General features: G+C 40.1%; 1 protein-coding gene across 7 annotated transcripts in view; it reads left to right on the top strand.

Moving 5' to 3' along the window:
• The window catches only part of FRMPD4 (FERM and PDZ domain containing 4), a 746,993-nt gene that overhangs the window by 452,702 nt on the left and 268,460 nt on the right, over positions 1-25,831 (top strand). Inside the window, exon 1 of one of the 7 annotated variants that reach the window (XM_033107990.1) lies at positions 654-693. The exons of the other annotated variants lie outside the window; for them this stretch is intronic. The gene's annotated coding sequence lies outside the window, so the exon portion shown is untranslated. Of the gene's footprint in view, positions 1-653; positions 694-25,831 lie in introns of those variants that run through there. 7 annotated transcript variants of the gene reach the window in all.

Here is a 25,831-nt window from a genome sequence, read left to right as displayed (position 1 = left end):
TGCATTTGCACTGGCTCATTCAAATTGAATGCTGGTAAAAGGAGAGTCCCGAGGAAACAGAACAGTCTGGCATCTCTGAAGGCAGGAGCAAGGTGAAGCTGTCGCCCGCCTTCTCTGTTGTTTATTGGATGTTTATTTGCTGACCTCATGCACACCCACGGCACGTTGCAAAGAGGCACCGATGGGGCGACCGGTGCCTGCCCAGCACAGGCACCCATGCAGGTTTGCTCGGGCTTTTCAGGGCAATAAAGTTCAAGGCTTCATACGTGGCTTCACCTGTTGTCCCCAAGCCTGGTGTGGATAATGTTTTGCTGAAAGAGAAAGCTCCTCCGGAGAGGCAGTTTGTATTGTATTTTTCTTTTGTTCTGTATCAGTGCTGTATCTTTAACTTTGTCACAGCAAGAGTGAGGAGAGCGAGCCTGCAGAGAGCTTTTTGCAACGTGCTTTTTTCCGTTAGTTTTAACAGGAGCAGAGCATTCCCAGCAGCAGGGATCGCTTGCTCTCTAGTCATGTGCTATGAGGAATAAAGACACTGTAGGGCAGTGAACCTGAACTTGGCCCGTTCATCCATACTGCATTGAGTGATTGCATGGAGTGGAGTCAAATGCCACTTGGGGGTGAAGAGCACGCATCAGCTTGCATTCCTCCTGGATATAGGAGGAAGGACCCTTGACAGAATCCAGTAATTAAAAGGTAAACCATGAAGTGTATGCCGTGTGTGAGAGCCTGTGGGCTGAGGGGAGATTGCCCGGGGAAGAGGAGGTTATGTTTCATTTTATCTGGAATGCTATGTTCCTTAGATTTTCTTGGCCAATGGATCAGAAGAAGATGGGGAGAGATTTTGACTTACTGCTCACTTACAGTAGAGTCCAGAAGTTACTTTTACACACGATGACACTGTTGTCCCCAAGTACTCAGAACTGTAGTGGACTTCTGTCCCTGAAGCAGGAGGGTTCTTAGTGGGGACTCTGAAGAAAAGAAAAGTTTGACCACAGAAGTGAACGAGTACACTCTTTCTTGTCTCTGTTTTCTTTCTGGTGAAATCTCATCTTGAGAATTCATTTGGTGTTTTGCAGTAGTGCTTCTGTCTGTTAGTCCCGAAATCTAGTAAGACCTGACTTTCGGAGATACAAAAAAGACTGGGAAATGTGACATTTCTCTTAGTTACATTTCTAAAGGTATATATAATTTCCATCATCCCTTTGGGGAGATTCTTGACAAGAAGGTGAAGTTCTAAGTTAAAACATGTCATCTGCTTCATGAAATTGAGTACCGTCTTTTGTAAATCATCGTTACATGGGTTAGCTTTATGTTGAGACGTAAGTAAGCAGTGTCTCTCGGCAGTGTGTGTTCTTAGCAAGTTATTGATGAAATTTTGTGACTGTAAACTTAGCTCGTGCCTAGTAAATCTCCTGTCCAGCTCTTTGAGCTCTTTTACAAGCTGCATTAAAAATACAAGGATAGATTTTTAATTAAATTAAGTATTGTATTTGCCCTTTGGTTGCTGAAAGGCAGTCATGTGAGCGTGTGGACAATGTGATGCTGTTGTTTCTAACAGACTGTTCACATAATTTGCAATTTGAAAATAAGCCTGATGCTCTGTAGATCTTTGGGGTGTTTTATTTTACCACTCCATACAGTTGAATCTATTGAATATCTGTTTCAGTTCACACTCAAATTAAATAAACACAATGCCAATTTGTGATATTAAATATATGTGTACCTATTACATATTCGTTATACATATCCATATTATTTATCAATATACACACATATGTATATGTATATCTTCTGGAATATTTTGTTCAAAAGGTTTGGTTGGAAGCAAAGCAATTTGTCAGCAGCATAGTTAATCAGACTTAGCATAAGCATTCTTGGCATAGAAATATGGGTTCGCAAAATGAAGAGAGATGCTCAAGTATGTATCATTCAATGGTATTTCACTTGAGAAACAATGCTGATAATTGTGCAGGGGTTCATCACAGCATGATATGTGGATCATTGTTTCTGTGCCAGAAACTGCATCTGATCTGACGTAGAGAAGATGGGAGTGGGGACAGATTTAGGGGAGGAAAGGCAAAGTCTTTGGGGAAAATTGGTATCAGTAGTAGTTTTTAACGTCATCAATGCCGGCAAAAGGACCAACTCTATGGTAACTTGATAGAAGGAACAATCTTGATTGATGGCAGATTTTTCATCATTTTTAGCCTATGAAAGTATGTTCATCCCACTTTTTGGTTTATTTATTTAATTTATTATTTAAGTTGGTTTTTTCCAACAAATACATTTTTTTAGTGAGGTTTTAAAGGTATGGACATAAAGCTTCATGGAATATTTTATAGTAAAATGTCAAAGTAAATAGCAAATATGTTATAAAAGTTAAGTTACTAAATTTTCAGAAATAGTTTTGAGTAATTAATAATGAGTTTATAAAAGGGTACGATGTAAGGGGATGGCAGAAGAGGATCAAATTAGCTTTCCTTCCTTTTCAATTGAAATCAAAATTTCATTACCTTTAATATCTTTAATTAGAGAATGTACAGCTCTGTAATAGTAGAAAGCAGGGAAAATAAGCAGGGTCTATATTCCAGACTGTTGCAGCTAATTTGGATGAGCAATTTAGTTTTTGTTGTGTGGACTATTTTGCTTAAGCTAAAAAGTATCTGGTCCATTGAAGAAAGGCGTCTGAAGTCCCACTAACACTGAAGGTTGCTCCAATCATCATTTCTTTGATGGTCCAGCCTGGCCTTGCTTGTTCAAACAGGCAAAAAGTGTTCTGTGAAGCTGGAAGTCAGGAATGTCTGTGCTTGAGTTATTTCCTAGACTGATTCACCAAGGCAATTGTGATATGTTGTGTTTACAAAGCAGCGTTTTGTGAAGCGCTCAGACTGGTTTTTAGACATTATCTAATTACCACAATGCCACAGGGAAATAGAGAGTGCTTGCTATCTCTACCCTACAGTTGAGATGATAGAGGGACAAGAGGTAAAGCAATTTGTCCAAGCTGATTCGGAAAAAAACACTGACACACAGCTAGGGAATGAGCCAAGGTGAGTCCCGTGTATGGGTCTGTGACTTTTGTCTGTAAGACCCCCTTGCTTTGCTAGTCAGCTATCAGTGTGCCCCTGGGATCCTCTGCCCAAGGGAAACATATTCGAACTGACTTCATGGACTCCATCCCAACAATTTGTGGTTATAGGATTCCAGTGACCTGTTCAACATCTGCGATAACCAACTGGAGTGAAAGCAATGAAGAACATTGCCTGCGGGTTGTCAAACTGAGGTCATAGAATTGGCAAATGTCACTAGTAGTCTTTAAGATCAACGCGGAAAGCAACAGGACATATGACTTCCCCGAGTTTAGAGTTAAAAATCATTTGAACCCTCTCCAGAAGCCCATCGACTGTCGGGGAGAGAGTTGGGATGCTTTCTCTGCCTTGATACAGGAACCATAAAATTGGCAATCAGGAAACATACTTACTTTAGTATTTCAACTTTTAGGCATCCAGACAGTTTAAGCTTATTCAAAGTTGAAAATGAAAACTACTGAGGATTTGGAGACAGTGTTCTCACACTTATGAGGACTTACTGTCTTTTTTCTATTCTCTTAAGTGCTTATTTTGAAAGAAATTCTGTCTCAGTTAAAGGGTAAGAAAATTATTTAAATACGTAGAAGTTATGTATGTCCTGTATTTGAGGGGATAATTTCAATTTTGAAATAGACACCAAAGCATTTGCAACTTAGCATATTAGTTAGATTCACAAGTAGTTGGATGAGAAAGCAAATACTTTCCAGGAGACCATTACCACTGAGACTGGCTATGTTCAGATGGAAAATGCACTACTGATACAGTAATCTAGAGGTAGAGTCTGGGCAGATGGATTCTAGGAGAAAGGTCTGCAACATGGAGTAACTATACCAGGGTATTAGATGGTATTAGACAAAATAATCCATAAGAAGTTCTTAGCGCATGGCCAGGCACATAATGGTACCCTCACATGCTGGATCTGAATCTGAATGGGTGGGGGAACCAAGCTGGGAGGGAGGCAGCCTAGAAACAGAGCCACTGGGGTGGGGTAGGGGGTGGACAAGTGCTGAAGGCTTTCAAAGAAGGAGGAGAGACCAAAGAATGGGGAAGAACAAAATCTGGGGGAGAATGAAGGAGCCTGAAGAATCCAGACAGACTTGGGTACTGATACTTAGGGACGGAAGCACGGCGGCTCTTTGCACCCCCAGTGAAAAAGCTGATGCGATACAAGAGAATTTCTGAGAGCACAATATGTAGGTCCCTAAGAAACTGGTTTTAAAGGCTGCGAGAAAAGCTACAAGAGGTACTTAGGGAAAATGGGGAAGAGTGATGGAAGGACTCTCTTTTCTTGTGATTGCACGTACCGAATACAGTAGCTTAGACGCAAACAGGGGTAAAGAAGATGCAGTGACCTAGAAGTAGAGGACAGAGAGGCAAAGGATCAGCCCAGCAGAGACACGTGACCCTGGGAGGGTTGGGAATTGGGGAAGGCTTGGAGGGGGTCTGTTGAAGGCTTAAGTCTGAAGTCCCCAGGGTGCATTATGCTCCTGGAGAAACTGCCAATCAGGGAAGCTGGGGGCTTTTCTCACTGTACTTGGTGACCCACCTGGCATAGGTGTAGTACACAATAATTGTTTGCTGAACAAAATGCAAACTTCGTGCTTGGTGCTGCTTACATGAGGTGGCCCCTGCTCTTCTGTAAGGCTGTCCTCGGGACTGCTGGTTAAACTGGGGGTGACTTGCACCTCACCCCCAGCCCCCTCACTCCTTACCCCTCCCTCTTGCTTTCACTTCAGCAGAAGCACGCTCCGCCGTCTCACGCACTCTGTTTCCTCTATTTATTAAACACTAATATGGAGGCTCTGCCTTGGAAGCAGTGATCTATCTTGTTCACTGCCTTCTCCCCCGAGCCCACAACAGTCCCTTTCTCATCATAGGAAATGATTGTTGAATGAATGACTTGCTCCTAACTTATTTATAGCCCCTTCTGGAACTTTCCCAATTGACTGACCTTGTTACTTGTATTCTGTGTTCCACCCCCCTCCCAAACAAGATAGTAAACCTTTGAGGGCAGCCAGTTATGTCACACTAATTTTTGGAAACCCTCAGTGAATAGGATAGCACCTTAAGCTTGTGGAGATACTTGATCAATATTTACCAAATTGAAATTATACCCCCAAAATAGGACCTAATTGGTATCCTTAAAATTTTATACTCATATTCATTGAGGATACAGCTCACAGTTAGAAAAATCTCAAACAATAAGGGAATATATTTAAATCTGTGGTTCTCAAATAAGGGTGATTTCCACCTCCTCCCCAGGGGTGCTTGGAAATGTCTGGAGACATTTTTGTTGTAACATCTGGTGTGTGTGTATTTTTTGGGGGGCGGGGGTGCTACTGGCATCTAGTGGTTAGAAACCAGGACGCTGCTCAATATCCTACAGTGCACACAGGACAGCCTCCAACAGAGAATCATCTGGCCCGAATGGTCATTAGCTGAGAAGCTCTGATTTATCATAAAACCCTTATCACATAGTTTTTGAACAACTTTTATTATTTGTATTTTCCATTAAACTCTGGGCTTCTGGGTGGCAGTGGTTTGTCTTCTTCCTATTTGTGTATCCAGGTTCAGCATAACACCTGGCATATCTAAGGCTTTTAATAAATGATGGCTGAATTGATGAATGAATGAATATTAATGATGCCAAAAAAGGAGCTCCAGTATCCTCTTTGGAACAACATTATAATTAGAAACTGCATTTCTAATCAAGGACTCAACATTAAATAATCAATAGAGTCAATGTCAGGTTTTAAAAGCGGAGACAGAACAGCCACATGTTCTGTCATGGAATGCTAGCCCTGAGGGTGACCCGAGAGGCCATTCACTTCAACCCTCATAAAGTACAGGTGAAGCAATAGAAACCCATGGAGGTTAAATGACTCACCTAACGGCTCACAGGTAAATGGCAGAACTAGGAGGAGAATTGTTTCTCTTAGTCTTGGCACGTTTTCATGATAGGCTGTCTCCATTGTATCAGCCCGACAAAAATTGGCACAACAGATTGCTTGTAATGATTATATGAAGTACCGCCCCGGTGTAATATTGAATGTAACATAAAAATGATATATTTACAGAATTGTAGAATTCGACCTTAAACTAATATACTAGGCATTACTATCATTAATATAAAGTTTAAGATAGCAGAATGTAAGGGCTGGAAGAAGTCTTGGTAATTGTCTGCTAACCCCCTGAATTCTGAGTAAAGTGAAGGGTACAGAGAGCAGAAATTTTATTTAGAGTCATGGAAAGGAGTCTGGAATTCTCTACTCTGTGCTGTTCTTCACCATAAGAGTGTTTCCTAAAATGGATTCTTAGTTGCAAAGGGTATTACAGGAAAACAGGGTTATGTGGTCAGATAAATATAGAAAATGCAAGGGTAAACAAAAATAAACTGATATGTTTGCCAGAGGACATTCAGCATTTTTTATACTTGGTACACCTCTCCAAGAGTGAGCTATATACATAACTCCTCTAAAACTTCTTAATTAGGACATCATTTAAACTACCAACCAGTATTCCTCAGAATCTGATTTGAAAAATGCTCTACGGCTTCTTCCAACCCACTTAATTGACAGAAAAGTGGCAGGACTGCTTAGGTTTTAGAGGGACATTTTAGGAAGTTTTTTGGATGGTGCATGTTTTCTCCCCCACAACCCCTCTGTGTCTTTCTGAAAACACTGTCCAAAGGAGTTTGAGTCAGTCAGTATATTCTGGTTCTCATGGTAAGTTTGCCAATCACAAGCCAGGGTTTCAGAGAGCATCATTCCTGTGACCAGTCTGGCAGAAATAGGTACTGAAGCCTCATAAAGCAGAAAGACACTGGGCTTGAAGTCAGAAGATCTTGCCTTGGCAAGCCAGCTAACATCTGTTGGTTATCAGTGAAATCAGACATGACCTGAACAGTCTTCCGTGCAGAATTCCAATGTGATCATGACAGACAATAGGGCTAGTTAGTTTACAGAATGTACCAAGAAATTCTGTGTTTTCCATCCTGTCTATACAATAAAACCTTGGAGCAGCTTGGTGTAGAGAGGCCCCTTCACTTTCTGACCTTCTACCTGACGACTGTACACTGCAAAGAATACAGACGTTATTCTGTAATACCAAGGACCTCAGTCAGTCCTTCCGTTACTTTGTATACTTGCTCAGTATTTAAATTGACTTGAATTTCTAATAAAATTATTCCCTAGTGTGAAAGCACACCAACAAAACATTGCCCTTTACATATCGAGTCTTAGAGAGGGAACTGAACTATATGCAAAAGCACATATTTCACAAATATGTTTACTGCAACAGCCTTTGGTGAGTTTTTTTTTTACACTTTATTTATTTATTTATTTTTGGCATTCAATATTATTTTATATTAATTTAAGGTGTAGCATAGTGGTTAGACATTTATGTAATTTAAGAAGTGTTCCCACATCTAGTCTAGTACCCACCTGGCACTATACGTAGTTATCATATTATTGGCTGTATTCTCTATGCTACTTTACATCCCCATGATTATTTTGTAACTACCAATTTGTACTTTTTAATCCCTTTACCTTTTTCACCCTGCCCCTACCTCACTCCCATCTATCACCCCGATAAATCTAGTACCCATCTGACACCATACATAGTTATTACAGTATTATTGACTGTATTCCTTATGCTGTACCCTACATCCCCATGACTGCATGTAAAACCAATTTGTACTTCTTAATCCCTTCCCTTTTCTCACTCACTCTCAACCCACCTCCCGTTTGGCAACCATCAAAATGTTCTCTGTATCAACGAGTTTGTTTCTGTTTTGTTTGTTTATTCCATTCTTTAGATGCCACACAGAAGCAAAATCACCTTGCATCTGTCTTTCTCTGTCTGACACTCAGCACAGTACCCTCCAGGTCCACCCATGCCACCACAGATGGCAAGAACCCTTGCCCTTCCATGGCTGAGTAATACTCCATTGTATATATGTACCACCTCCTCTTTATCCATTCATCCAGTCACAGACACCCAGGCTGCCCCCACGTCTTGGCCATTACAAACAATGCTGCAGTGATCATATGGATGCACACATCCCCTCAAAGTAGTGTTTTGGGGTTCTTCGGATGAATACCCAGAAGTGGGGTTACTGGGTCCTTCTTTGATTCTTGTTATAACCTTTGTTTTAAAGTCTGTTTTTCCTGGTGTAAGTATTGCTGCCTCACCTTTTTTGGGTTCCATTTTCATGAGGTATCTTTTCCCCATTCCTTTTCTTTCATTCTGTGTCTTTCAATCTGAAGTGAATCTCTTGTAGGCAGCATATGTAAGGGTCTTGTTTTCTCATTCATTCAGTCACCCTATCTTTTGATTGGAACACTTAATCCATTTACATTGAAAGTAATTGTTGATAGATATGTACCATTTCATTATTTGAATTTTTTTGTTTGTTTGTTTTAAAGAAGTCCCTCTAAGATTCCAGGTAATACTGGTTTAGTGTTGATGAACTCCTTTAGCTTTTTCTTGTCTGGGAGCTCTTTATCTGTCCTTCGATTCTAAATGACAGTTTTGCTGGGTAGAGTAATCTTGGTTGTAGGTCCTTTCTTTTCATCACTTTGAATATTTCCTGCCAATCCTTTCTGGGCTGCAAAGTCTCTGTTGAGAAATCGGCTGACAGTCTTGTGGGAGCTCCCTTGTAGGTAACTAACTGCTTTTCTCTTGCTGCTTTTAAGATTCTCTCTTTGTTGTTAACCTTTGGTATTTTAATTATGATGTGTCTTGGTGTGGGCCTCTTTGGGTTTATTGTGTTTGGGGTATCTGTGCTTCCTGGGCTTGTATATTTATTTCCTTCACTAGCTTAGGGAAGTTTGCTGTTATTATTTTTTCAAATAGGTTTTCAATTCCTTGCTCTCTCTCTTCTCCTTCTGGTACCCCTATGATGTGAATGTTGGTACACATGATGTTGTCCCAGAGGCCCCTTAAACTGTCCTTACTTTTTTGGATTCTTTTTTCTTTTTGCTGTTCTGCTGAATGTTTTATGCTACCTTGTCTTCTAAATTGCTGATTCATTCCTCTGCTTCATCTAATCTATGTTTGATTCCCTCTAATGTATTCTGCATTTCAGTTACTGTATTCTTTATTTCTAACTAGCTCTTTTTTATGTTTTCTATGTTCATTTTTATGTTTCCTATCTCTTTGTTGAAGTTCTCCCTAATAACCTAATAACCAGTGTTTAGAACTCTGCGTCTAGTAGATTGCTTGTCTCCATTTTGTTTAGTCATCTTTCTGTAGCTTTGTTCTATTGTTCTTTTATTTGGGACATGTTTCTTTGCCTCTCCATTTTGGTAGCCCCCCTGTGTTTGTTTCTCTGTATTAGGTAGGGCTGCTATGTCTTCTGGTCTTAGTAGAGTGGCCTTGTGTAGTAGGTGACCTATGGGATCCAGTGGTTTGTCTCCCTGGTCACCAGAGTCGGGTGCTGCAGGTGTATCCCTTGTCTGGGTTGTGTGTGCCCTCCTGTTGTAGTTGAGCCTTGGTTATTGTTTGCATGTCAGTGGGAGGGATTGACCCTCAGGCTGATTGGTTTTGAGGACTGGCTGTGATTACAGTGGAGGAGCTATGGTGCAAGGGCTGACCCTACAGAGCAGGGTTTGCTTTAGTGGGCTCAAGTGCCTGGCAAGTCTGCCCTTTGTGTTGTCATCCTTGGAGGCAGCCAGGTAATGTTCCATTTGGGTCCACAGCTGGCCACTGGAGGTGTGTCAGCGCTGGGGCCTCCTGGGAGGGGACCTGCTGCAGGCCAAGTTTAGTCATAGCCTATGCTCTGCCCAGAGCCACCTGGTATGAGCCACAAAACAATCTGCAGATGGCCACCACCTACACTAGGATTAGAGGTGCCTTGAGAGACCACTCTGCTATCCGAGGCTGCCTGATGCTAGTGCCAGGCTTAGGGCTGCTCAGCCAGAGGTATGGGACCCACAGAAGCCAGATGCTGCTTCTTTGTATTTTGTGAACCTTTGAGAGATTTTATGAAAGTCCACAGCATGAGTCCAGACAGGTTGTTTGTATGGAAAAAAAAACACTGGAATTGGCTTAGTTGTGCCCAAATTTGGGTGGGGTGGGGTCTTTGGGAATCACTAGGGTGGAGCAGACGAAAGGTGATAGTCAGATTGATGGAAACTCAGATATGTCATATGCCTGCTGCCTGCATCTGCATGTGGGGAGTGGGAAGGCTCAACACAGAAACAATGGCTCTGCCAGCTCCTCTGTCCAGGAGAAAGCTGCTCCTGCAGCTCTCACCCTGAAGCCTGACACTTCAGTTCTCCGCATATGTCCCTGGTACCTTTTGAACTGCTGCCCCAGCACTGGAGCTTAGAGTGAGTGAGACTGTCAGCAAGTAAGTCCATGCGTGACCCCCTTAATAATGCCTCGGAATGCAGCCACCCTCCATCTCACTCAGTCACAATCTCCGCTGGTTTTCACAACCAGAAATTATGAGAACTTCTCTCCCCAGCACTGGAGCCCTGGGCTGGAAAGCCAGATATGGGGCTGGGACCCTTCACTTCTCTTGGGGGTACCTCCACAGCTGAGATACCCCTCCTGATTTATAATGGTCGCACACGGTGTGAGACCAGCCTGTTCTGTGTCTCTGCCCCTCCTACTGGTCATGAGGTGGCTTCTTCTGTATATCCTGAGTTGTAGGGCTTTGGTTCAGCTAGACTTAGGTGATTCTCAATGATTGTTATTCTGTAGTTTAGTTGTAATTGATGTGGTCCTGAGAGGAGGTGAGCACAGCATTTACCTGTTCCGCCATCTTGACCAGAAATCCTCCCTTTGGTGAATTTTAAGAAAGTAGACAAACACAAAATGAACTGAAATAAAAATGAAGGAGAATCAAAGAGCTTCTAAGGATAATCCAGTTTGGCATCGAGCCAAGTGATAGATAAAACATCTGCACTTTAACGTATAAGAAAAGCAGTTCAGAAAGAAAGAGGGAGTATTGTGTGAAAAATCTGTCTCAAGGAGTTAAAATTGTTTCTTGCTTTTTTCACAATAAGTTTCCTCTTATTCGTAACAGAGGGCTTTTAGAAACATTCTATTGACAGTCCTTTCAGAAATTTGGGATGTGCACAGATTAACACAAACAAGATGGGCTCTTGCTTTCAGGTGAGTTTGAGTTGACTCATCTTTTGCTTCTCTTCATAGAATTTGATGACTTTCAAGTTCATGTCCATCAGAACCTTCCTTAGGACATCACATGAAGAATGCAGGTGTCTGTCTCATGATTGGAAATAAACTGCCACCCTTCAGAGTGAAACTAGGTTTCTACTGTTAAATTTCACATCTTCAAGGGGCTGAGTGCAGCTGAAATTGCCACCAAATGAAATAAACCTCTCAAATGTGAAATACAAAGGAGCAACCCATTTTTGTGGAAAATTATCTGAGGGAGAAAAGCTTGGGAGAGTTGACACCCATATATAGACTAAATGGTCTATGCAGTAAGTGAACATAAGGAAATTCATAAGTGGCCAAGAACGAAAGTGTGTGGATGGATTGATCAGAAGGGACTTTTCTAATTCTCATGGCTCAGTCTTGAGCTTGATAGATGCACTCCTCAAAGCTTTCTGGTGTCTACTTAACCCTCTTGTGCATCTTTGCTGATTGTTTGTTCAATAGCTACACACTTTACCTATTCAGTTTGCTTTGAAGAAATAAAAATAACCTGAGCGAATTACCTGCTTCTCTGCTTGCTTTACTGTAGCTAACTCATCACAAGCTACAAAGGGGCTGGCAGTTGAGATTTGAAAATGGAGATGCAACTCAAAGGACAAAGGCTTTTCATCAACTGTAGTGAATGGAGATGGTGATATATAAATGTAAGGGCAAGAAATTTATCACAAAAGGAACTTGTAATAAAGAGATATAGGTAATCTTATGGGGAAGGAAGCCTACCCTAAAGAATCATTATGGACAATTTGTTTTTTTGTTCTAATTATCCATATCAGGAGAAAAACATTTGGTGAACATTTAGCAGTTACACTAGAAAGGAATCAAAACATGCCATTATTGGCAAACAAGACATAAAGGAAAGCTTTTTGTATTTTATAGAAGGCTATTTTTCTGTACTGTATTTAGTTTTAACTATGTGTTCATGGAGTTGTGCTATTCTTTTAATTACCAGGTTAAGAACATCATAAAACAATAGGGAAGCCATCCTTTCTTTGTCTCAGCCTGAGACAAATGTCTAATGATATCAGCAAACATTTTAGTAACAAAAACTGCAAATGAAACCTCGATAAATATTTTTCACTGTTTCTGATACCATGAAAATCCCTGGGGGCTCAGGTACATTAAACTTGGGTTAACACCATTTCAGGCAAACCTGGTGATTAAAGGCTGTTCATTTCTGTTTTACGGCATCAAATCTAAGCCTCTAGGAAATTCTAAGACAAATTAAATAACGTGAAAGCAGCCAACTGAAAGATGCACAAAGGAGCACGAGGCTTATTGATTATAAAATGAAATGAATCTTACTCAGAGCAGGAAAATTGAGGAAGGAAAGTTATATCTGTGAAGAAAGCTATTTAATAAGGTGTCATGATTGAAGAGAGAAGTTTAAATCAAGTAAATAAGAAAAACATAATTAAAGTGAATTAATCATGGATCAACATCTTGCTGGAATTCCCTCTTGTTTATGAGATTTAATAAAAATTATGCTAATAATGTTACTGTCCCTAATTTGATATACTTGTATCATTTCAGGAACTTGGATTTTTTTTCTTTTCTTTTCTTTTTTTCTTGTAAAACAAGTCTCTGCGGGCTAGATGAGCAGTATGGTGTGATATAAAACAAATTCTGAGATTATTAAGCATTTTTCACTCCTTCCCTCCCCTTGCCTTCTTCGTCATGCATAAGATAGATTTGTCTTGGTTGTGGTCTTAGTATGTCTGATCACCAGTGTCCATGTCCATCAGTGTTCTAACCATCTCTTGACCACCTCAGCCGCCATTGTGACAACTCTTCTTTTGATAGCTTTACATTACCTCTGTAGTATAAAAAGTAGTATAGTCATACAATGAAATATTAGGTCGGTGCAAAAGTAATTGCGGTTCTTGAAATTATTTTAAACTTTTTAAACCATAATTACTTTTACACCAACCTAATGCTATATGGAAATGAGGAGAATGAAGTACTGTTTATACAGACAATATTTGAGTGAAAGAAGCGAGATAAAATTATGTATAATGCATGATTTCATTTATATGAAGAATAAGAACAGGCATACCTAATTTACAGAGACAGAAGCCAGAATAATGGTTACTTCTGGGGGCCGTTGGATATTGACTGGAAAGATTTATGAGTGAATGTTCTGGGTGCTAGATATGGTCTATATCTTGCCATGACTGTTGGTTACATGAGTCTATACATGAGTAAACACTCAATGAGCTATACACTTAAGAGAGTTATATACTTTGTTGTATATGTTAGATTTTTAAAACAATTTTAATTTTTTTCAAATTAGTGTTTTGGATTTCCTCTATGTTTACTGCATTGCTATTCACAATAGCCAAGATATAGAAACAACCAAAGTGCCCATTGATAGACGATTGGATCAAGCAATTATAGTACATTTATACAACGGAATATTACTCAGCCATTAAAAAAGAATGAAATCTTACAATTTGCAACAACATGGATATTATGCTAAGTGAAATAAATCAGACTGAGAAAGGCAAATACCATATGATCTCACTTATATGTGGAATCTAAAGATCAGAATAAACGAGCAAAAAAAACCAGAAATAGGCTCTTAGATGCAGAGAACAAACTGATGGTTGCTAGATGGGAGGGGGAGTTAGGGAAGGGTGAGAAAGGTAAAGGGATTAGGAAGTACACATTGGTAGTCACAAAATAGTGATGGGGATGTGAAATACAGCGTGGGAAATATAGTCAATATGTTGTAAAGACTGTAGGGTATCAGATGGGCACTGGACTTATCAGGGGGATCACTTCACAGATTATATAAATGCTTAACCACTATGCTATACAACTGAAACTAACATAAAATAATACTGAATGTCAACTATAAATATATATATATATATATATATATGTGTGTGTGTGTGTGTGTATATATGATTACAGGATTTATAGTACAACATAGGGAATATAGTCAATGGTACTGTAATAGTTATGTATGGTGTCAGAGGGGCAGTAGACTTGTTGGGGTTATCACTTTGTGAAGGATGTAAATGTCTAATTATTATGTTGTTTTGTATACCTGAAACTAACAAGTTATTTTTCAAACAGAAAAAAAATTTTTTAAAACTTCATATATTCAGAAGCAAGATACTTTCTAGTGAATGTATAGAAGAGTTCACTTGTTCAGCAAGAAAGGACCTGTGAATTGTGAGTTAGCTATTGTTACGTAGAATTAATAATGGTGGTGGAGACTTTGTTAAACACTTGTTTCCTCATTTCTCATGAAGCCTGCAGGATAAGCAGTCTCATTCCCATTTTATAGATTGCCACCAAAAACAGTTCACCGTTTTCATTTTGCAGCCTCTAAGCATGACTGTGCTGAGATTTAACCCCAGAGTTGCACTAGAGGAATTAATGAAATTGTTGCTGCAGTAGAAGTCAAATTGAAAATGTAGTCTGGTAAATTACTAGCATTAATTATTGTAGTTTCTAGTCCTTCTAGTGTTTTTCTAGCACAGTCAACATAACTATCAGGTTACAATATTAAACTTCAGTTTTCTGATGGAGGAAAAAAGTTGTGCAGGGTATTAAAGATAGGTTACAAAATCTCAGGGACATCACAGTTTTTCTGTTTGTTTTTTTCCTGGTCTGAGGACAGAACCTGTTAATGGCATGAAACAGAGAGTGTTAATTAAAAAAAGAAAGAAAGAAAGAAAGAAAAAGTCTGAACTACAGATTAAATAATTTGTAAGTATTCAAGAGATGAAGTTTTTCTCTTCAGTTGTTTATGACCCCTTTTTCCCTTTGTAGGTTTCTCAAAAGCTGCAGTTTATACAAAATCTTTGTGAGATAATCACTTTTGCTGTCAATTCTTTGCCCATTAACAAAAATGTAGATTTTTTTTCTCAGTGTTTAATCTACAGTACTTGTGCTCTCTGGAATGTTTGATACACCTAGACAATGCAAAAAAATATGTCAACTTCACTTTAAGAGTTGCTTTGTCCATCACCCTAGAATGACAGCATAGTGGAATGAGACTGGGTCCTTAGCAATCACATTTGGGACCTCCTCATTTCAGAAAAGACTGGAAATTGGTGCCTTGAAAGGTGCAGTGCTTTGTTCCGAGATATATTGCTAAGGAGTGATGAAGTCAAATCTGAAATTAATTACCTTATGATGTTTATCACCTTCTCCTGGATATGCAATGAGTCACTTCAATTTATGGTGAATTTCTAGGAGCCAATAACTAAGTCTTATCTATCATTCAGAAATCCTCTGCTATTTCCTTTCAGACATATCTGGTTTCAACATAATGTTTCCATAGTTATTTTAAAATGTAATCAAGAGAGTTTTTTTTATTTGGGGAATATTGGGGAATAGTGTGTTTCTCCAGGGCCCATCAGCTCCAAGTCATTGTCCAATCTAGTTGTGGAGGGCGCAGCTCAGCTCCATGTCCAGGAGCCATTTTCAATCTTTAGTTGCAGGGGGCGCAGCCCACCATCCCATGAGGGAATTGAACCGGCAATCTTGATGTTGAGAGCTTGCGTTCTAACCAACTGAGCCATCCGGCAGCCCCTCCGGCAATGCAGCAGCTCGTTGTCTTCAGTCTAGTTGTGGAGGGTGCAGCTCACTGGCCCATGTGGGAGTCAAACTGGCAACCCTGCCTTTCAGAGCTCGCGCTTTAACCAACTGAGCCATCCGGCCGCCCCCTCCCCCTCAAGAGAGTTTTGATGGAAGCCATGTATTAATACCCCCTTGTCTCAAAGACATTACTGTGATTCAGTAAACTTCCAAGTTTTCAGACCATCATAGAAAATTGTATTAGTACCTCAGAGTAAGTCCTTTGGAACAGAAAACCTTTAGGAGACACTCAATCCAAAGCTTTTATCTGAGAGTGAGACCTTTGAAATGTAGAATCATAAACTTCTCACAGACTACTTCTTAAGAGAAAAGTTTTGAGTTCTCTTAATAAGGAAAGTTCTTGAATGACAATGATATCCTTCCTGTAGTGTTATTGCTTCCCATCTACCCCTGCATCCTTGTTCACGTGATTGAAATGGAAAGGAGAGTAACACAAATCAGACTCCTGACATTTAAGATCCCTTCGTTATCAAGAAAGAGAATAATCGATCCGGGAGCAATGTCCTGGACAGAAGTCATTGCTACCTACAGACATTTTTGAGGAATGAGCCCACAGCATGGTGCACTGCCCTTTCCGAACTCATCGGGTCTCTGTGATGACTGGAGCATTTCTAGCTGTTATCTAGATTTGCTCATGCTTCCTGGAACTGTGCTTTCTCAGTGCTGCTCACTCATAGAATCTTAGCATTTGGGAGCTAGAGGAGCCTTTAGAAATCATCCAGTCCTCATTTTCGAAATGAGAAAATGAGGTACAAAGAGATAAAGTAACTTAGTAGTTAATTTACTACTAAGTGGAGTAGTAAAGTATTTTATCTATATCCCTTTCTGCTTCCTACATCCTAGAGATAAGACCATGCCATTTAATATAAACTAAGTCTAGATACAGTACAATATTTTAAATAATTATTTTTGGTTTCATATCAGTGTACACATTCTTCATTTCTGAAGTTAAACTTAAAAGTTCACAGTGGTGAACTTTTACTACTAAGTGGTGGAGAGCGTACCAGGCAGCCAGGCTCTCACACTTCTGCATCAGGGCTGTGTCCTCCTTAATATCACTTTGCCACATGCTAATAATCTCTTTACTAGAGTCACATAAGTGAGCTCCTCAGGGATAAGGAGCAGCTGAATCAAGTAGGAACGCAGAGGCCTGATCTATCATAGAAGTGCCAAAAAGAAAAGTCTGGCTAATGGGAGTATTACCTTGAGCCTCGGAGAGTCCTGAGCCCTGCCTCTTACACCACCATTCCATTTACACAAAATGGCATACTTCTGTAGGGTTGACTGTAGGACAACCCTGTCCAATAAAACTTTCTGCAATGGTGGAGATCTGTGCCAATAGCCACATCAGGCTGTTGAGTGCTTCAAATCAATAGAGCTGTGCAACTAAGGAACTAAATACTTAATTTTATTTAATTTTCATTCATCTAAATTTAAAGAGCCACATGTGGCAGACGGATGGCTGCCGTCTTGGACACAGCCTCTTCTTTCCCTCCTCTGTGTATGAATTTTCAACTTATATCTAAGTGTCTGCATCCTTTTCTTTCTGCTTCCTACATCCTAGAGATAAGACCATTCCATTTAATATAAACTAAGTCTAGATACTGTGCAATATTTTAAATAATTATTTTTGGTTTCATATCAGTGTACACATTCTTCATTTCTGAAGTTAAACTTAAAAGTTCACAGCGAAATATGTGAAAGGTTGCATCAATGGTTGGGAGGGCACAGGCTGCAATTTAAATTTGGAAGCTTTGGAACTATATTCTTGGTCTCTTCTATGCCTTTCAGTCTGTGCTCTGATTTCCGCAGTTCTTAAGGAGAAACAAAGGATCACTAGCAGAATGGCCAGACTTGGCAAATAAAAATGCAGGATGGCTTGCATGTTTATCTGAAATTCAAATTTAACTGGGCATTCTGTATTTTATCTATATCCCTATTAATCTGTGTTTTTAATATAGCCACTTTTAATCTTTTTCTGTTCCTTAAGGAGAAAGAAAAAAACCTGGAAAAAATTCTTGGACAAATGTTCATCATCTTTTTCATTCATATTTCTCTAATAGTATTTTCTTTTTTAAAAAAGATTTTTATTAAAGTATAGCTAACATACAATATTACATTAGTTTCAGGTGTACACCATTGTTATTCAACATTTATATAACTAAAAAATCGATCACCATAAGTCCAGCAACCATCTGACACCATACTATGCTATCAACATTATCGACTATATTTCCTATGCTGTATATTACATCCTCATGACTTATTTGTGTTATATCTGGAAATTTGAACCTCTCATTCCCCTTCACACTTTTCCCCAATTTTTAAATGTGTCAATTACAGGTGATATTCAGTATTATTTGATATTAATTTTGGGTGTACAGCATAGTGGTTAGACATATAATTTAAGTGATCCCCCTGACTAGTCTAGTACCCACCTGGCACTATATATAGTTATTACCATATAATTGACTATATTCCCTATGCTTTACTTTACATCCCCATGACTATTTTGTAACTACCAATTTGTACTTCTTAATGCCTTCACATTTTTAACCACCCACTCCCAAGCCCTCTCCCATCTGGCAATGATCAAAATGTTCTCTGTATCTCTGAGTTTGTTTGTTTTGTTTGTTTGTTTATTTTGTTCTTTAGATTTCACGTGTTAACAAAATCACACTGCATCTGTCTTTCTCTGTCTGACATACTACACTCAGCACAATCCCCTCCAGATCCATCCATGGTGCTGCAGGTGGCAAGAACCCATTCCTTTCCGTGGCCAAGCAATATTTCACTGTATTAATGTGCCACCTACTCTTTATCCATTCATCCATTGATGGACACCCAGGCTGCCTCCACATCTTGGCCATTGTAAACAATGCTGCAATGAACATATGGATGCACATGTCCCCTCCAAGTAGCATTTCGGGTTTCTGTGGATAAATACCCAGAAGTGGGATTACTGGGTCCTTCTTTGTCTCTTTCTTTAAGCTTTGTTTTCAAGTCTATTTTGTCTGGTATAAGTATTGCTACCCCAGTTTTTTGTTTCGTTTTGTTTTAATGAAATACTTTTTTCCTATCCCTTTCAGTCTGTGTGTCTTTTAATCTGATGTGTGTCTCTTGTAAGCAGCATATGTAAGGGTCTTGTTTTCCTTTTTTTTTTTTAAGTTTTTTTTTTGGGGGGGGCGGTTCTTGTTTTCTTCTCCATTTAGCCACCCTTTCTTTTGATTGGAGCATTTAATCCACTTACATTTAAAGTAATTGTTGATAGATATGTAGATATTGCCATTTATTATTCATATTTTTAATTTTCTTTTTCAGTTTTTAAGAAGTCCTTCTAAGATTCCTTGTAATACTGGTTCGGTATTGATGAACTCCTTTAGCTTTCTCTTGTTTGGGAAGCTCTTTATCTGTCCTTCAATTCTAAATGATAGCCTTACTGGGTATAGTAATCTTGGTTGTAGGTCCTTGCTTTTCATCACTCTGAATATTTCCTGCCAATCCCTTCTGGCCTGCAAAGTTTCTCTTGGGAAATCAGCTGACAGTCTTATGGGAGCTCCCTTGTAGGTAACTGTTTTTCTCTTGCAGCTTTTAAGATTCTTTCTTTGTCTTTAACATTTGGCATTTTAATTATGATATGTCTTGGTGTGGGCCTCTTGGGGTTCATCTTATTTGGGACTCTCTGCACTTCCTGGACTTGTATATCTATTTCCTTTGCCAGGTTATGGAAGTTTTCCATCATTATTTCTTCAAATAGATTTTCAATTCTTTGTTCTGTCTCTTCTTCTGGTACCCATTTTTTTTTCTGTTCTGTTTGGGTGTTTTCTGCTACCTTATCTTCTAAATAGCCAATTCATTCCTCTGCTTTATCTAACTTGCGGTTGATTCCCTCTATTGTGTTCTTCATTTCAGTTATTATATTCTTCATTTCTGACTGGTTCTATTTTGTTTTCTATCTCCATTTTTATGTTTCCTCTCTCTTTGTTGAAGTTCTCCCTGAGATTGTTTAGTACCCGTTTCACAGTCTTTTGAACTCTGTGTCTGGTAGATTACTTATATCCATCTTGTTTCATTATTTTTCTGTAGCTTTGTTCTGTTTTTTTTATTTGAGACATGCTTCTTTGTCTCTCCATTTTGGCTGCCTCTCTGTGTTTGTTTCTGTGTATTAGGTAGGGCTGCTCTTCCGGTCTTAGTAGAGTGGCCTTGTGTAGTAGGTGTCCTGTGGGACCCATTGGTGTAGTCTCCTGGTCACCAGAGCCAGGTGTTGCAGGTGTATCCCTTGTGTGCCTTCCTATTGTAGTTGAACCTTGGTTGCTGTTTTCACATCATTGGGAGTGATTGACCTTCAGGCTGATTGGCCGTGACTACAGTGGAGGTGCTGTGGTGCAGGGGCTGAACCTGTGGAGCAGGATTCACTTTAGCAGTACTCTGGTGCCTGCCCTGTCTCCTCTTTGGGTGTGTCCTCCTTGGAGGTGGCCAGCTCATCTTCTGGCTGGGTCTGAAGCTGATCATGGGTCTGCCAGCCCCAGGGCCTCATGGGAGGGCACCCACTGCAGGCCAAGTTCAGCCACTGCTTGTGCCCTACCTGGTGCCACCTGGTATAAGCCACAAAGCAATCCACAGATGACTGCCAGCCTTGCTGGGTTTGGAGGTTCCTCAAGAGACCAAGTCATGAACTGAGGCTGGGTGTCAAAATTGCCAGGCTTAGGGATGCTCAGTAAGTGGTATGGGACATGCCAAAGCCAGCTGGTGCTTGTTTGGGTTTTGTAAACCTTTGAGAGATTTTATGAAAGTCCACAGCATGAGGCAAGACAGGCTGTTTTTATGGAAAAACCACTAGAAGCAGCTTAGGTGTGCCTGAAAGTTGAGTGGGGCTGGGTATCAGGAAATCACCAGGTCAGGGGTAGCAAATGGTGTCAGCCAAGAGGATGGAGACTCAGATATGGTGTTGACCTATGAGTGCAGAGTGGGTGCAGGGAGGACTCAACAAAGGAACAATAGCTTCTGCCAGCACTTCTGTCTGGGAGAAGGCTGCCCCTCCTGCCCTTGCTCGGCAGCCAGACAACTCATTTCCTCCCCGTATGTCTTTTGTACCTTTTGATCTGCTTCCCCAGTGCTAGAGCTCAGAGTGAGTGAGTCCATCAGTGAGTAAGTCTGTTCATGGGTCCTTTAAAAGGAATTCCTGGGACTTCAGCTGCCCTCCATCTCACTTAGCCACAATCACAATCTCTGCTGGTTTTCACAGCCAGAAGTTGTGGGATCTTCTCTCTCCAGCACTGGAATCCTGGGCTGGGGAGCCTGGTGTGGGGCTGGGACCCCTCCATCCTCCAGGGGGAACCTCCTCAGCCGAGATATCCCTCCCAATTATTAATGGTCACCTACGGGTATGACCATTCTACATCTCTGCCCCTCCTACCAGTCTTGAGGTGGCTTTTTCTGTATGTCCTTAGTTGTAGAGCTTCTGTTCAGCTGGATCTCCAGCCATTCTCAATGATGGTTGTTCTGTAGTTTACCTATAATTTTGATGTAGTCATGAAAGGAGGTAAGCACAGCATTTACCTACTCCGCCATCTTGACTGAAAATCCCCTAATAGGATTTTCTTGACTGTAGAGGTCATTTTTTTTTTTTTAGAAAGGATCCATGATTAATCTAAATTAAGATAGGCTTAGTCTATCTTGTCCTCTGGGGTGGAAAACAATCAAGTAGGTATCGAACCAAAGTGTAAAGAACTGTGAATTTCTAAAGAGTCATTATATTCCATTAATGTTCTTTCTACATTGGCTATGTGTACAGAGGCCCCATTTTTAAATAATGAAATCATTTATCTATTTTAATTTTTCAAGCAAGAACACTTTTTGATTTTGTTTTTGCTGTTTTTAGTATAAATATACCTAGCTTTTCAGGAAAATTATAGACAATGACGTTGCCTTTTGACTAATGTCTGTCTCCAAGAAGATTGTTTATTTGCACATACTTTTTCCTCAAGTAATCCATTTGTGAAGACAGCATTTTCATTCCTGAGAGAGTACAAGGTAATATAGTATTTCCGTACAGATCACCAGATGCATTTTTAAAAATCAAAATTTTATATAAAGGGGCCGGCCCGGTGGCTCAGGCGGTTAGAGCTCCATGCTCCTAACTCCGAAGGCTGCCGGTTCGATTCCCACATGGGCCAGTGGGCTCTCAACCACAAGGTTGCCAGTTCAATTCCTCGACTCCCTCAAGGGATGGTGGGCTCCGCCCCCTGCAACTAAGATTGAACACGGCACCTTGAGCTGAGCTGCCTCCCGGATGGCTCAGTTGGTTGGAGCGCATCCTCTCAACCACAAGGTTGCCAGTTCAACTCCCGCAAGGGATGGTGGGCTGTGCCCCCTGCAACTAGCAACGGCAACTGGACCTGGAGCTGAGCTGTGCCCTCCACAACTAAGATTGAAAGGACAACAACTTGACTTGGAAAAGAATCCTGGAAGTACACACTGTTCCCCAATAAAGTCCTGTTCCCCTTCCCCAATAAAATCTTTAAAAAAAATTATATAAAATGTTAGATACTTGAGTACTTGTGAAAGATATGCACCTGTAGCCATTGTGTAAAGTTTAAGTGAAATCACTGTATGCATGTGATGGTAAGAATAGGCAATAATGTTCACATCAATATGGAAATGTCATGACTTATTCATTTTGTCATCATTGAGTGATGGTTGTAATAACTGAAAGTAACAGGCATTTAAAGAGGACAGAATCATAATGGAAACCTAGAATATCAGGGTGAGAAAGTACCATATATCTTCATGCAGAAGCTGGGAAATAGTGAAATGAGGGAATTCAAAATAAATATTTAGGCTGATGAAACAGAATTGTGGCTCCTTTTCAAGGCCAAATGACAAATGAAATTTGTTTTGGCCTTCACCCTGTAACCCTTTTTCACCTCTCATGAACTTTTTCCTTCTCGTTTAGATATTCTTTTAATTGCATGCCAAAACATGGTAAAACATATGGTTCCTAATAAGTGTTTTTAAAGTGTTAGTTGTTGTTCTCTGACCTTTTTGAAAGAATGATTTAGCTTTCTGTTGTTGTTGAGGTAAGAAACGTCCAAACCTTGAGAGAATTTTTATGAGTTCATTTGAGCCAAACTGAACTACAATTTCCGGGAAGCAAACATCTCAGTGGATTGAGAAAATGCTCCAGAGAATGGCAGTTTTAACTGGAGCTTGTATACATTAGAATAAAAGGAGGAGACTTAAGAAGGGTTACATGAAATCCATTGGTGGTAGATTAAGGGAACAGGAGACAGCAAAGTGGAGGGGGCAGGATCTGTGGGATTGGATAAAAAGTAAAAGGGAGAGACAGACACACACTTCTTTTACATTGATGGGTACAAGATAGTTAATAAGTAACATTTACAGCACATAGTGATGGTATTTGGGGTACAAGATAACAATGAGGGATTCTATGGTCTCATGCTGTGTTGCTGGAAAGTGTGCCTTAAGGGCTCTGGAAAAGAAGATTTCTCTGACCTTTCAAAGGGATGTCATTTTAGATGCAAAAAGACAATAGACAGGCTCACTTAAGGTAAAGATTGCCCTTTGTCAAAGAAGCTACAGGCCTAAGATGATTACCTGCCATAACTCGCTTTTAGTTAGGAATTTTTATGTTCAGACCATCCTATGTTACTTTCGGTCTGTGAGTTTGTAGGGTCAGCCGTGCTGGCCTCCGCTGAGCTTGTCAGGTTTAGTATGTGGCCCCTTTTTCATCTACATTGGCTTACTCAAAACTACTGAAGAATTATCCTGTGATGAGCACTGGGTGTCAGCAGTAGTTCTCTCTCTCTCTCTCTCTCTCTCTCTCTCTCTCTCTCTCTCTCTCTCTCTCTCTCTCTCTTCCCTTTCCCCCCTTATTCCCTCCTTGCCTTTCTCCCTTCCTTCCTTCCTTCCTTCCTTCCTTCCTCCTTCCTCTGTCATGGCAGTAAAAAATCATTTGTTTTGTTGATCAAGTATAACGTGGAATAGCCTGGAGGCTATTTTCATTCCTATGTTTGGATTTCTTTGTGTTCTGATTCAAATGTCAATATACAGTGCAGAATACCCCTTTATAAAGGTTTGGGGGGAGGGGGTAATGTACACAGGATTTACATTTGTTTCACGAGTGCTGAGGTGGAGATGGCAGGTCATGTGCTCCCAACATATTGTAGGTTGGCATTTCCAGGATTCAGAGAAGCCTGGATCCAGCTTGCCACCTCTGAAGCATGAAATTCCCTACTTATCTGGCTGTGTTGACAAATTTAACAAACAGACATCTGTCGGTGTAGATGTTGGGCACTGACCAATAACAGTTATAGCCTCCAACTGCTAGTGTGAGGCATAGTGTAGAATTAGTTAAGCTCTGTTGATAAGCATACCAGAAGATTAATTAGCCCCAGGAGGCTTCTCCAGGGAACTGGGGAATTGTGGACTGTTGGGCAAGGAAGCCTCCAACAAAACCTTTCCATAGGACTGGCTTGACCTGGAGAGTGAACAGAAATTCCTTTGGGGATATAAAAGCCGTTAAATTGGCCCCCTATGTGTTTGGGGGTTTTTTCCTACAAAAATGGTGATATGAACTATGTTTCAATTAGAAGCTAGCAAAGCTTTCACAAAATTAATGGGCAAATTTGCTTCCAGTTTTTCATCCGATAAAGGATAAATTTGGCAATTTTGAAATGATTATGGATGTTACTAATAGGCATTTCATTCACATTATCTGGAAAATGTCAAATTTTCATCTGTCTATTTTTCTGTGACATAATTTTCCTTGAGAGTTTATTTGAGGCTCTAGAGCCTTTCTTTTCCTTGGCTGTAATTGTGGCTGCATATTTTATTAAATCTGTATATAGCACTTAATGCTGGTTTAAACTGGGAGCAGTGGTGACTGTTCTTTTGTAAGAATACAAAACTTAAGAGATTAGACTAAAGTGGAGAGTTTGAGAGCTCCTTCAAATTCAGCAATGTTTCTAATTTCTGTCTATTTCAGATATATTGAGATGTTCACATATTAGAATTATATTTAATTGAATTTTCATGGTATAATATCCTATGTAAGCAGCAGAATTGAATGACAGCTTTTTGTATGCATTAATGAGATATTATTTAAGGTAATGTCAGTGGCTAAGACAGATATACTTCAAAATCTTGGTGGCTTTAAACAAAGAAGTCCATGTGTCACAAACGTAATGTCTGGTCTTTGCTCTATTCGGTCATTCAAGCAGCAAGGTTGATGGAGGCCCTGCTCTCTTCAAAGCATGTGGTTTCTGGGCTTGCCTAGGCATTGATATTCAGCAGACAGATGGAGAAAGAGAAAGAAGAGAGACTTGCACTGGTTTTATGGACCTGGCCTTGAAGTGGCACACGTGATTTTACCCACATCCCATTGCCCAGAATTCAGTCACATGTCTTCCCTAGATGCAAGGGATGCTAGGAAATGTAGTCCCTGGCTGGGCAGCTATGTCCCAACACAACTCTACAGTATGGAAGGGGGACATGGATGTTTGGTGGACAGCTAGCTATCTTTGACACAAATGGATTTAAAAAAAAAAACTATGTTAGGGTGCTAGTAAGTTAATGCTGGCATATGATTGTCATTATCTTCTGACTAATGGCATCATTTGTTGACAGTTCTCCTGTCTCTGGGGGGTCCTTTCTCCCTCTAAGTTAGATAACCTTGGCTGTCACACCCTTGGTTTGATCACTTTTGAAAACTATTCTATTATAAATTCCAAGAGGGTACATTTTGGTATATTCGTTTTCTTAACTGAACTTTCTCAAAATTAGAACCTGAGAAGAGACACATTATACATTTACCTCTGTAATGGTTTAGGAACCAAGAAGAGGGAGTGAACATGAAATTTTTCTGTTTACTTTCCTAAAATTAATTTAGAACATATTCTTGAAATACTGGCAGTTCCTAC

Source organism: Rhinolophus ferrumequinum, chromosome X, assembly GCF_004115265.2.
Source record: "Rhinolophus ferrumequinum isolate MPI-CBG mRhiFer1 chromosome X, mRhiFer1_v1.p, whole genome shotgun sequence".
NCBI lineage: Eukaryota > Metazoa > Chordata > Mammalia > Chiroptera > Rhinolophidae > Rhinolophus > Rhinolophus ferrumequinum.
Note: the sequence above shows the minus strand (reverse complement) of the source record. Positions and strands in the feature narration are given on the sequence as shown.